We start from the raw sequence: 13,739 nt of genomic DNA on the forward strand, positions 1-13,739 counted from the left end.
TTTTTCAAAATAAATAAAAATAAAGTTATATATATATATATATATATATATATATATATATATATATATATATATATTCATACATATATGATTCAAACCATGAAGAGAACAGGCCCTTTTGGGCCAAGCCAAGAATGGTATCCAACTAAATAAGGATCAAACAGAAATCAAGAAATGACCAGAAGGCAGAGAAACTCCCCCACACTCCATGTCCCCTCACCACACTCCCTCAATCCAAAAGAGAAAGCCACAACTGAGCACTAGGCTGATATAGTCTTTACATGGAAATCTGTGAGCAGTGGCAGAGATTGAAAGGACGGGGAATCCTTTGTGAAGAGCCTCTGAAAGCCATCCGTTCTGATTTTGGCAATCATGTAGAGAAAGAACACAGGTTGGCATTTAGACAGGCCTGTGGAATTCCAATTTAGCCCCTTACTAGAAGCTCTGTACCTTGGGCAGGTCTGTGTACTTCATTTTCATCTTCTGGAAAATGGGACTAACAGTATCCTCCTTGCAAAGCTAATGAAATGATTTTTAAAAATATAATGTATATGATATGAAAGTAGATTAGTTGAGAAAGGGCACAGTGATATTTTACTGAGCTTTCCGTTTATGTTCTGGGCACTTTTCTATATGTAAACATATTTGACTTTTGTTAAATTTGAAAGAAATGACATACATAAGGTCCTAGTACTGTGCCTAAGAGATTCTAGGGACTCAATGAGTGATAGTTGTTATTTGTTGTCCATTTTAGATGTGAAAACCTGCTGAATTATATGCGATTGAGAAATCAATAAGAATGAAGCCCGATTTTAAAGGTTCTGATTAGTTTGTGCAGAAGCATAACATGTCATTAACAACCCACATGGGAATTTGAGAAAAACTGTTATTAGCATTAGAGAAGGAAGTAGCTGGAAGGTGTGGAAAACTACATTTCATATCATTGAAGAGGATCAATTTTATTGTTATATAGCACTTCACCTAGTTCCTATGTCCTATTAGAGATGCCCTAAAATCTTCCCCCCTCGTCTGATCCATCCACCATTTAGGCCCGCTTATGTCCATTTTAAATGAAAAATCGGTTTCCACTAGTTAAACACGCCAATTCTGCTATCAAAAAACTGGGATGAGCTTTGATATAATCAAGGTGGTTGATCTAATCAGGCCTTGATTCAGTAGCCTTATTTATTATAACACTGACAGGAGAAGACATTTAAAATGAAATACTCATTTTCATAATTTTCTTTCACTATCACAATTTTCCAAACAGTTTGGATACAGGATTTTATTGATTTGAGTCTGCATTTATTTAGATGTCAGCAATAGGAGGACTCCATAAACCGGAGTAGGAAATAATAACCCAAATATATACTACCCCTTGACTCCTAACTGCCCTCTTGCCCCTACCCCACAATCCACGTTTCCCAGACTGACACCTTTTAGTGTGTCAGAATTAAACTAAAACATTAACTATTGACCAAAAAAAACAAAAAACAAAAAAACAAAAAAACAAACAAACAAAAAAACACAACAGTTATAGAGGAGCAAAAACATATCTTTAAACAAGATCTGGAAGTTCACTTATTTGGCTTAGCCCAGACCCCAGGGAAAATTAGGATCTGATTGATGTTATCAGCTGAAAAGAACAGATCAACATGAGTTGCCAAGTTTAAATAAATGAACAGAGGTGATTAATAGGGAAAGGGGGCAGAGAAATTTAGCAGGAAGCAGCACTTCAGAGGTAAGGATGGTTATTCCCATTTTACCGAGGCAGAAACTGGTTTTTACTTACAGAATGTTACTAATTTGCTCAGCTGGTGAGTAGCATGAAGCCCCAACTGGATCAACTCACCATTTAACCCCCGTGTGGCAAAAAGGAAGGCCAAGGTATCAGCAGTTTTGGATGTAGTTCCTGCCTTAGGAGAAAAAGGATGGAGGGCCTCCCTCCTGACTCTGATGGCTCTTGGAAGACCCAGGGTTGACAACCAAGGCCCTAGAGGATCACTGGGACACTTTCTTTCACACACCATTTGTCTTCCACCTGTCGCCTAGCCCTAAGACCAAATTCCAGTGGGATGCACAGCAATTTCCGTATTATTGATGTCCACCAGTACTTAGATATCACTATAGGGAAGTGATCTGTCTGTGGCAGTTTTCTCATCCCACCTTCCCTTCACAACCCTGTCTGACTTTATCAAAAGAATGTAATCCACCTCAGGTATCTGCATATCTTTCTATGATACCCTGCAAAGAAGCAATTAAGAATGTTGGCATCAAAGCATAAGAGACTCTTCAAAACTGAGAACAAACTGAGGGTTGATGGGGGTGGGAGGGAGGGGAGGGTGGGTGATGGGTATTGAGGAGGGCACCTTTTGGGATGAGCACTGGGTGTTGTATGGAAACCAATTTGACAATTTCATATATTGAAAAAAAAAAACATAAAAAAAAAAAGAATGTTGGCATCTGTATGGTGAGTGTGAGTAACTCTAATGACATGCAAGTTAAACGGTTCTCAATTATTTATCTTCCCCTAGTGTGTATTAGGAAAATATCAGAAAAATTTTTCACTGGCAAACATATATCCAATTCCCACAAACAGAATCTAAAGCCATGCCCAACATCCTTTGGGCCCACAGAGAAGATTCTTATTATTTTAATATTTTCCTCTGACCACAAGGAAATGATCATTTGGCAGCTATGGATAGAAGAGTCCAGGCCAAAGTCTGACAGACCTAGATTCCAAATCTTAACTCTTCTCTATACTGTGTGACCTTGAGAAAATACTTAACCTCTCTAGGCTGCATTTTCCTCATTTGCAAAAAGGGAAAAGCTGTTATGAAAATAATGAACGGAAAAGACCTTGTTAATAATTGTTATAATGATTATAGCAAATAATTCTTTTTTCTTTTTCTTCCTTAAAATCTTCCATTAGCTTTAAACAAAATAAGAGCAAGCCTTTCATCTAAGAACAAAAAGCCTAACTGGTGTTTGTGTTGCTGCACCTGTCTGTTCACTTACACAGTGTCACCATTTTCCAAGAATCAATACAATTATTTGCCCCTGGACATAGTTTCCCAGCAACACACATCTTGAACCAATTCAGGTGAATTTCCTTTGTCATTTGTGATCACCTGGCTCCTGCATCAAGTGGCTCTTTGCAACCTTCCATGAATATTAGGATTATGCCTACTCAAGGGAAATGAGTTAATGTTGTGTTTATACACTGTCTTTCTTGGGATTTTATGATACTGAGCAGTCATAGCCGAGGCCACCATAGTCTCTTTGAAGGGAGTTTGGCAGGTATTTTTGTGCCATACAAACAGAGCAGGACAGATTTATTCCCAGGGTTTTCTGACTGGAAGGAAAGGCAGGAGTTTCAACAACTATTGATGATCAAGAGACACCCAGGAAATAATCTGATTTTCCTGCACAAGAGGCTACCCTGACATTTTCTCTCTTTCCACTGGGAGCAGGCTGGCAAGTACCTTGAAGGCAAAACAACAGTCAAGATATTGCCAAACCATTTAGCAAATAGTATATAAAATGTCCAGGTTTTAAGTGTAAATATCCTTCACTTTAATTTCCCTTTATTCCTTCCAAATCAAATTTTTTAAACTTTATGTTTTTTGAATTCCTGTAGGCAAGATGTTTACTTTGATATTCACTAAAGTGGTTTTTTGTGATTGCTAAGCAAATTAATCATACTTTTAAATAATAATGTACAGTTTTTTTGATTTGAAAAATAATGATAATTATTTTTGATAGGGCTAAAATCCCCTATAATCTCAACACAATTGTCATCGATTTGCTGTATTTCTTTTTAATATTTTTAATTTCCTGCATACAAACGGTTATTTTTATTTCACATTGTTATATTTCATTGGCAACCTGCTTTTTTCTTTCACCTCTATATTACATGAATTTTTCCATGTTACAACAAAATTTTTATAGAAGCTTTAAAAACAAGTAGCTTACAAAAAAAAAAAAAAAGAAAAAGTAGCTTACTCTGCAGTTAATTTGATAAATCTTTTATTAACAATAGAGTTCAGAGGCGCCTGGGTGGCTCAGTCAGTTAAGTGTCTGACTTCAGCTCAGGTTATGAGTTTGAGCCCCGCACTGTCCTCTCTGCTGTCAGCATGGAACCCACTTTAGATCCTGTTTCCCTCTCTTTGCCTCTCTCTCTGCCCCTCCCCTGCTCACACTTTCTCTCTCTCAAAAAGTAAACATTAGGGGAAAAAAAACAATAGAATTCACTGTTATTGACTATCACTCAAGAACAATCATTCTCAGATGACCTTTGCCAGGGTCCTAAATTTGTACCAGGCATAGATAAACAAACTACTCTTTACTTTCAAGGTACTTTTCCTTATTCTATACTTAGAAAAATCTGAAGTACAGGAATATTACAAGTGCTGTGTCCTTGCATAAGTTATTTATCCTCTAAACTCAGCCCTTTTGTCTGTAAAATGGGGATGATAATAGAACCCAGTTCAAGAACATGTGAAATCAATTCCTTTCATATGCTAAGCGATCATAAATGCTACTGATAAATGAAGTGTGTATTTATTTGTTAAAAGATTCATTTCCAGTCAAAGTAAATGGAAAAGGAACTGTTGGGCTTTTTTTGTTTTTTAAGTTTATTTATTTTGAGAGAGAGAGCAACAGAGAGCAAGCTGGGGAGGGGAAGAGAGAGAGGGAGACAGAGGATCCAAAGCAAGCTCTGTGCTGAGAGCAGACAGCCCAATGCAGGGCTGGAATTCAGGAACCTTGAGATCATGACCTGAGCCAAAGTCAGACGCTTAACCAACTGAGCCACCCAGGCGCCCCAGGAACTGTTGGGCTTTTATTAACAGATATTAAATTAGGTTATGACCTTGCCCAAAGTGTAGGGGACAGCCTAGAGAAATATGTCACACAGTAAATGGAAAATGTTAACTCCTGATCCAGCAGTGCCGCGCTTGTCTTTGTCAGGCACTGCCAGGCTCCCTCTTTGGTCTGGTCTCAGACCACGACACAGCCACACAGCGGCTCTCTGCACTGGTCAGCTCAGTGCCTCCAGGCAAGCTAGGCCAAGCTCCTTTCAGTTGTCAAAGCAAATCTCAGAAACTCCACCAGACAACACAAGATTGCTCTCCTGCAAAGGGCAGGACATGTTATTTTTCTTTAGCCTTCAAATGTCTAGATGGTATTCTAAGCAAAATTTTATAATGGAGTCCACATTTGAAATTTACTATAAGATATTTTTCAAAGATTCTAAAATGCCTTGTATGGGGAAGAGGAAGAAAAACTACGATATTTTCAAATGAAAGAAATGATTTTGAAATAATTTTAAAGACAATTTGCAAAACGAGCACAAAAAATTCCCATAAACCCTTCTATGAAATCTCTAAAAAACATTTTTAAGTTTATTTATTTATTTTGAGAGAGAGAGGATGTGCGTGCGAGCAGCGTAGGGGCAGAAAGGGAGGGAGAAAGAATCCCAAGCAGGCTGTCAGTCCGGAGCCCAACGTGGGGCTCAAACCCATGAACCGTGAGATTATGACCTGAGCTGAAATCAAGAGTTGGAGGTTTAACTGACTGAAGTCAACCAGGCCCCCTGAGATTCCTAAATGTTAACATTTACCGTGCTTGCTTCATCATATCTCTCTCACTGTTTCAAGTCACTGAAAACTGTATGAGCTCAATGTATTTTCTTTCTCTTTTTTTTTTTTTAAGCAAGCTTTCTGCTCAATGTGGGTCACAAACTCATGACCTGGAGATCAAGAGTCACATGCTCTAGACTGAGCCAGCCAAGTGCCTCTCAATGTATTTTATTTATAATCATTTCCTTCACGTGAACTAGTACTTATTTCCTATAATTTATAACTCAGCATATGCTTTTATATGTATACATATGTATACACACACAGACGCACGCATTTATAGTTTATCAAAGCGATGAACACATATGGCCAAAAAATTAAATAGAAAAGATGACTTTATAATGGAAAGCCATAGGTCTTTTTTTTATTTTTTATTTTTTTAAGTTTATTTTTTTTGAGAGAGAGACAGAGACAGAGTGAGTGGGGGAGGGATGGACAGAGAGGGAGAGAGAGAGAATCCCAAGCAGGCTCTGTCAGCATGGGGCTTGAACCCACAAACCATGAGATCATGACCTGAGCCAAAACCAAGAGTCAGATGCTCAACCAACTGAGTTACCCAGGCGCCCCATGCAAAGCTATAGTTCTACCCTCAGCTCTGCTCCTCAGAGGCAATATATTAACCAGTCCCTTTTGCCTTGGGTTCTCCCGAAACCTACACATCTCTAAATAATACACTTCTGCTGCTATTTCTTACTGATCAACTCTGGACATTTTGTTTTAACTTCCTACCATGAAAAACAATTTAGCCCATTTACTCCCTCTCTCCCATAGAGATATAACTATTCTTGTTTTTCTGCTGGTCACCTCTGTATCCTCAACAAACATGCTAAGTCTCCACTTGTGTTCCAGCCACCATGGAAAGACAACTGGTCTGCCACTTTGTAGGTAAAGGATATTAATATTCTAATTCCTTACCCTCATCCCTTCATCTAAAGGCTGCCCCCTTTTTTTACATTGTCAATTTGTAACATTTTCATCTTGTTTTAAAACCACCACTCAAATGTCCATAATTTGTCTAAGTTCATCTTACAAGATGGAAAACTAATAAGAATTTACATTTCCATGATGATGTAAACATGAATCACTGCAGATCAAGTAGCATGTTAGGAGTTCTTTTCCACAGGGCCAGGCTCATGACCACCTGTCACTTAGTGGAGAATATTCCCCAGGTCAAACTGAGATAGGGATTCTAACCTTTCACCTCCACTAAATCCCTTAATCGAATCTTCATGTTTTTCCAACTTCTCACTACTACCCGGTCAGTCATTGTCTGGGCATCTGATTTTGTCTCTTTGGCTTACTCCTCCTTTCTCAGGCTTGTGAGCACGCAGGAACCCCCTAAATGCCAGAATGTGCTGGCTCTGGTTCTCCATAAAAATTTGCTTACTTTCTTTAGAGCAGCCTTTTGTTTCAATTGGTTGCCAAGAATGAAACAAATTTCAGTAGAATTCGCATAAACTCTAGATTTCTCTCTTCTATTGAAAAATTACCAGATTGGGTAACTGGACTCTGATTCTGCAGTAATGTGCAGCAGCCCAGCTTTCTTCCATTTATTTCCTTTACTCGTCTGACCCCTGTGGTAATGGGTGTTGAACCCTTGAAATACAGACTTGCACTTAATCTCCTTGGCTCCAGCCACACGTCTCCTTCCTGCCTCTCTCAGGTTCCATGGGGCAGGCTGTGCCTCTCCTGAACAGTATTCTGTTCTCCTTATGCGTTCTCCTTATGTATTCTCCCTCCCTCAACATGTGGTCCACGAACCAGAACAGTCTCAGTGGCATCACCTGGGAGCTTGTTAGAGATGCGGAACTTTGTCACCTGCAGTTTAACAAGATCTCTTAGTGACTCCTAGGCAGATTGAGAAAAAAACGGGTCTAGACTATAATTTCTTGCACTTGCTTCATTGGGCATCCCCCCCTTTTCTGTCTTCCTAAATATATTCAATTATGCATGGATGTTCCCCACCCTTTTCACTTCATCATTGATTCTTTTTAAGTTTATTATTTATTTTGAGAGAGAGAGTACGAGAGAATCTCAAGCAGGCTCTGCACTGTTAGGGCAGAGCCAGACTTGGGCCTCAAACTCACGAACTGTGAGATCATGACCCAAGCCAAAATCGAGTCATATACTTAAACCAACTGAGCCATTCAGGCACCCATTGATTTTGTAGATTTATTTACTGTTTTAAAAAATATGTTTTAATGCTTATTTATCTTTGAGAGAGAAAGAGAGAGTGGGGGAGGGGCAGAGAGCGAGGGAGACACAGAATCTGAAGCAGGCTCCAGGCTCCAAGCTGTCAGCACAGAGCCTGATGCAGGGCTCGAACTCAGGAACTGTAAAATTCATGACCTGAGCCAAAGTCGGATGCTTAACTGACTGAGCCACCCAGGCGCCCCAATTTATTTGCTTTTTATTTTCATTTCTTTTCCATATTTCATAGGATCTCTAGAGACAAAGGAAAAAAGTTGTGTGGTTGGTAATTCAGCATTTTGACAGCCTTCAGACATAGGTCTTAAAACACTAGAGTAATAGAAAATTTTGCCATGTGCTGTTTTTGTTTTGTTTGCTTGCTTGTGGTTTTCAGCCATCCTCTCAACGAGAGCACAGATGTGAGAGGGGATGACAGATGTTTATGATCTTAGTGGAACAATTTCTCACGCAGGAGTCTCCTGATGCCCTCTGGTTGATTACTTTACACCTGGAAAACTGAGAGACTCTGCTGCCTGTAAGACTGGTGGCCACCATTCTGCCAGAAATTACAATAAAAACAAAAGGAATGGAACAGCTTAGCAGAGACATGCAAAACCATGTTTCTTTGTTGTTCTGGGTGTATTTTTATTTTTAGCATCACTACTGCGACTGTACATTTGTCCCAGCCCGTCATCCAAGTATTTGTGGAAATTAACTGCAATGTTATGAATGTTTCACAGATGGATGAACCAAAGCTGATGAGAAAACAAACTGGTTCTGATCTTTTCACCATTTTGGGGATCTGAGTTTTATCTGGCTGAAAATAGATGTTTTCAATCAGAAACTGTACCACGTAGATTTTTTTTTCCTGCCAGAAACTGAATACCCTACTAAAGTAGCTTGAAGTAGTGTCTTTCAAAATTGGCTGCACATTGGAATTACCTGGGAAACCTGGCTTCCACCAGGCAAGGTCTGATCTCATTGGTCTGGGATGTGACCTAGGCATTGAGGGTGAGTCTCATGTACAGCCAAGGTTGAGAACCACGGGCTTACACAGTGCAGACACTTATTGTTTCACTTAACCACAAGTCTGGAGATGGCACTGTAGGCATGGCTCAGGGACTCACTGTGTCATCAATGACTCAGGCTCTTCCCAACTTTCTCCTTAGTCATTCTTAGCATGTTGTTAGTGTCTCCACCCTGATACAGATGGCCGCTGTAGCTCCAAACATTAATGTGTTCAAACACAGCAGGAAAAAGGAGGACTTGTTCTTTGTCAACAAGGAAAGCTTTCTAGGAACACGCCCCTCTCCCCCACCTCAGATTTCTTCTTATTTCATCGGCCAGAACACCCTCAGACCAACTACCCAATGACCAGTAAAGAAGAATGGCTTGTATCAGTTACCCTGTTGCCATTACAAAACAAAATGAGCGTTCCATTAAGCTAAGTAAAAAGAGGGGGATGACTGTTAGGTGGGCAATCAACAGTGTCTGTCTCTGCTATCCCAAACACATTAGCGACAATTCATCACTAACCTGTGGGATGCCATCAGGCTCAGTTGGACCTTGTATTAATTTTTATTTTCTTTTTAGTGCAGTTCTATTTGTAAGAAGTAATATTCCATGACTTTAATTCTTTCTTAGGGGTCTTCCAAAGAACAAAGAGAAATTTAATTTAAAAAGAAACAGAATAAAACTCCTTCTGTTTTGGTGATTACCATATGGGTTCACTGACACTTTTGTAAATTTAAGTTACATTAGGGGATCTTATTGATCTGATTTTTCTTTATGTTTTGCCATTTCATCATTTAGGGAATTCTTTTCTCATACTCTTCAATTTTTCTCAGCTAAATTTTTTTAGAAGTTTATTTATTTTGAGAGAGAGAGAGAGCGCGCTCATGCATGAGCAGGAGAGGGGCAGAGAGAGAGGAAGACAGAGAATCCCAAGCAGGCTCTGCATTGCCAGCACAGAGCCAGATGCAGGGCTCGAACCCACGAACCGTGAGATCACGACCTGAGCTGAATCAAGAATTGGACACTTAACCCACTGAGCCACCCAGGTGCCCCCTCACTATATTTTAAAAAGCAATTAAATTTTAAGAAACTGGAAAAATGATAGATTCACCTAAAAGGCTGATGCCATTGTAATGTTACCCTTCAGTTTTCTTTTTTTTTTAATGTTTATTTATTTGAGTGAGAGAATGTGTGTGCGTGCGCCACAAATGGGGGAGGAGCAGAGAGAGAGAGAGAGAGAGAATCCCAAACATGCACTGTCAGTACAGAGCCCGTCTGAGGGCTTGATCTCACAAACTGTGAGATCGTGACCTGAGCCAAGATCATGTGTTGGACAACTAAGCCACTGAGCCACCCAGGTGCCCCTATCCTTCAGTTTTCTTACTGCATTGCCCAAAGTATTGGATCAGTTTTCAAGAAGGAATAAAAGAAGACTGGAGGAACCATTTTATAGTTTGCTTTAACATTTCACAGAACAAGTTGAGATTTCAGAATTTTTCATTTTCCATCCATAGTAGCAAAGGAAAAGGAACTGACAAGGGGAAATGTTTCAAAATTATTAGATGAATCAGAAGATAAATGCAAAGACACAGATAGCAGCACTCTAGACTCTAATGATGGTGGAATTGATCAGATAAATGAAATCTCAGATGAGTTTTCAGATGATGATGTTTCAGATGAATTTTCCCAAACTCAAAAATCAATAAATGACCTATATATTTCTAAGGACAAAGAAGGAAATATGGTATTTTCATCCAGTTAATCATTCATTCGACAAGAAGCATGTTATTATTATACAATATTTTGTGACAAGAACCTGGACTATCTCGTTTTGCTAAAAGGATGTATGATAGTATTCTTAATATCTCTCTTATTGTTTGTACACCAGTATTTGAGTGGTTTGTTGTGTATAAATTCTTTTTTTTTAATTAAAAAAAATTTTTTTTAACGTTCACTTATTTTTTGACAGCAGAGACAGAGTGTGAGTGGAGAAGCAGCAGAGAGGGAGTCATAGAATCTGAAGCAGACTCCAGGCTCTGAGCTGTCAGCACAGAGCCCAATGCAGGACTTGAACCCAAGAACTGCGAGATCATGACCTGAGCTGAAGTAGGACGCTTAACGGACTGAGGCACCCAGGTGCCCCTGTTATGTATAAATTCTTGTTAACTTTTCTAATAAAGTTTTTTTTTCTTACTATCCTTGTATATTTCTACAAATTAATCATAAAATGACTTTAAAATGGTAATAGGGGCACCTGGGTGGCTCAGCCGGTTGAGTGTCTGGCTTCGGCTCAGGTCATGATCTTGTGGTTTATGGGTTCGAGCCCCGCGTTGGGCTCTGTGCTGACAGCCTGGAGCCTGGAGTCTGCTTTGGATTCTGTCTCCCTCTCTCTCTGCCCTTCCCCCACTCACGCTCTGTCTCTCTCTCTCTCTTTCTCTCTCTCAAAAATAAACATTAGGGGCGCCTGGGTGGCTCGGTCGGTTAAGCGTCTGACTTTGGCTCAGGTCATGATCTCACGGTCTGTGAGTTCTGTGAGTTCGAGCCCCGCGTTGGGCTCTGTGCTGACAGCTGGGAGCCTGGAGCTTGTTTCAGATTCTGTGTCTCCCTCTCTCTCTGCCCTTCCCCTGTTCACGCTCTGTCTCTCCCTGTCTCAAAAATAAATAAACGTTAAAAAAAATTTTTTTTAAATAAACATTAAAAAAATAAATAAAAATAAAATGGTAATAAAATATTGTTCTTGGTATATTGACAAAGATTACTCAGATTACCCAGTTGTGGGCTCAGAATCCTTTATCAGTGTCAATGAGGAAAACATACTGTTTAGGAGAGGCACTGTGCCAGGCTCTGAAGATACACAGAACAGGCCTGGTTTTGAAGGGCTTACAACCCTATTGGGAGTCAGGAATATAAATTTTTTCCCATTAGCTACAAATGTCATTGTCAATCGTAGGATATCGTCAGCTATTTTCCCCCAGCTTTCTCCAATGTTAACTCCTTAAACAACTATAGTAGAGTATCAAAACCAAGAAGTTGACATTGGAACAATTCATACAATTTATTCAGATTTTACCAGTACAGATTTATTTGTGTATGTATTTTTACCAGTACAGATTTATTTGTGTGTGTGTGTGTGTAACTCAATGCAACTTTAACACATGTAAAGCCTTGTGAAACCACCCCCGTGATCAAGATACCCAACTGTACCATCACCACAGGACTTGCTCTTGTCACTCCTGTATAGCCATATCCCTCTCCTCCCCATCTTTAACTCTAGCAACCACTCATCGGTTCTCCAACTGTATATTATTTTATGAATATTATATAACTGCAATCATATAGTGCAATGGAAACAAAATATCCTTTCAGGCTGGCTTTTCTTAGCATGATTTCTTTGAGATTAATACAAACTGTTGTATGTATCAATATTTTATTCCTTTTTGTTGCTGAATTGTGTACCATGGGATGAACGTACCATAGTTTGTTTTACCAGTTAGCCATTGAGGGACATTTGAGTAGTTTCTAGTGTGAGGCTATTAAGAATAAAGCTGCTAAAGGGGCGCCTGGGTGGCGCAGTCGGTTAAGCGTCCGACTTCAGCCAGGTCACGATCTCGCGGTCCGGGAGTTCGAGCCCCGCATCGGGCTCTGGGCTGATGGCTCAGAGCCTGGAGCCTGTTTCCGATTCTGTGTCTCCCTCTCTCTCTGCCCCTCCCCCATTCATGCTCTGTCTCTCTCTGTCCCAAAAATAAATAAACGTTGAAAAAAAAAATTAAAAAAAAAAAAAAAAGAATAAAGCTGCTATGAACAGAGATGTACAAGTTCCCGTGTGAAGTAAATTTTCATTTCTCTGGGTAAAGTGCCTAAGAGGGCAATTGCTGGTCATATAGTAAGTTCATTTTAGTTTTGAAAGAAATTGCCAAATTATTTTCTAGAGTGGTGGTACCATTTTACATTCCCACAGCAATATGAGTGAGCCCGTTTCTCTGCATCCTCACCTACATTTGGTATTGTCACTATTGTGCATTTAGCTGCTCTGATACGTGTGTAGTGTATCTCGTTGTAGTCTTAATTTGAATTTCTCTAATGGCTAATGATATTGCACATCTTTTCATGTGTTTATTTGCCATCTGTATATCCTCTTAGTGAAGTGCATTTATGTCTTTTGCTCATTTTCTGATTGGACTGTATGTTTTATTTTTAATGCTGAGTTTAAGAGTTCTTTACATACATATTCTAGATACACCCAGTAACTATTTTTAATCAGCTGATATAGTGTTTAATTTGAGGGAGAAATGATGTCATGAAGAGTCTCTATCTCATTGAACCACACTGATACTCCTCCCTCTTTAGAAAAACCATCTATATCAATTCCAATCCAGCTGTCTTCATCAAGGAACACTCTTGGGGGTGGGGGTGGGGGCAGGTTCCAACCCTAGACAAAACTTTTTATTTGCCATTAATCTGCTTCACACTCTTCTTTAAAAATTAAAGTGCCAGCTCTTCATCCTTCTTTCTCTAGGGTTTTTGTTATCAGAGCCACAAAAGCAGCTGAGATAATGTGGACACGGCAATTTTTCTGTTTGTTTTAACATCTTCCCCCAACTTTTCCACTTTCACTAGATGGGCGTCTTCTGCCCACTCATTTCTCTGCTTCCCCACCACCTTAGTTTCCCTCTGCTGTGGTTATGGCACTCACTTCTACGTGCCTGTGAAGCTCACTTCCTCGGGTTAACTGATTCTGCTTCTGTGTCCAAATTCCATGTTTCTGGGAGACAGACTGGGTCCCTGAATATTGGGGGCAGTTGTGCATCTCCAGTGCAGCTGTGGCCTGGGGAAGTGCAGGCAAGTGGTATGGGGCAGGTGTCTGTTCTGGGGATCTGGCCTGTGTAAGTTTTC

General features: G+C 39.8%; 1 long non-coding RNA gene across 1 annotated transcript in view; it reads left to right on the forward strand.

The window, feature by feature from the left end:
* LOC109500848 overlaps positions 1-13,739 on the forward strand; it is a 61,585-nt gene that overhangs the window by 17,805 nt on the left and 30,041 nt on the right. The gene's annotated exons all lie outside the window — the stretch shown is intronic.

This window comes from Felis catus, chromosome B3 (genome assembly GCF_018350175.1).
Source record: "Felis catus isolate Fca126 chromosome B3, F.catus_Fca126_mat1.0, whole genome shotgun sequence".
Classification (NCBI taxonomy): Eukaryota; Metazoa; Chordata; class Mammalia; order Carnivora; family Felidae; genus Felis; species Felis catus.